The following is a 259-nucleotide window of genomic DNA, read 5'->3' as shown; positions in this document are numbered from 1 at the left end:
GCCAAAATAAAATACAAAATACCAATATTTTTATGATTTGTAGAAAATAATCATTTATTCATAATATACACAAATTAAAAAACCACAAAGATTCCTAAACAATGTTATGTCTGACTTAAGTAATAAATTGTAAATTTATTCAAGAAAATTAAATCCAAATTTCTAACATTAAAACAAAAATAATTTAGCAACCCATACCATAAATCACACTACACCTACATTACCCACCCATATTACTTCTTACAATCTATATTATAAT

Source organism: Mycetomoellerius zeteki, unplaced genomic scaffold (genome assembly GCF_001594055.1).
Source record: "Mycetomoellerius zeteki isolate Tzet28-1 unplaced genomic scaffold, Tzet1.0 scaffold209, whole genome shotgun sequence".
NCBI classification, from domain to species: Eukaryota; Metazoa; Arthropoda; class Insecta; order Hymenoptera; family Formicidae; genus Mycetomoellerius; species Mycetomoellerius zeteki.
Note: the sequence above shows the minus strand (reverse complement) of the source record.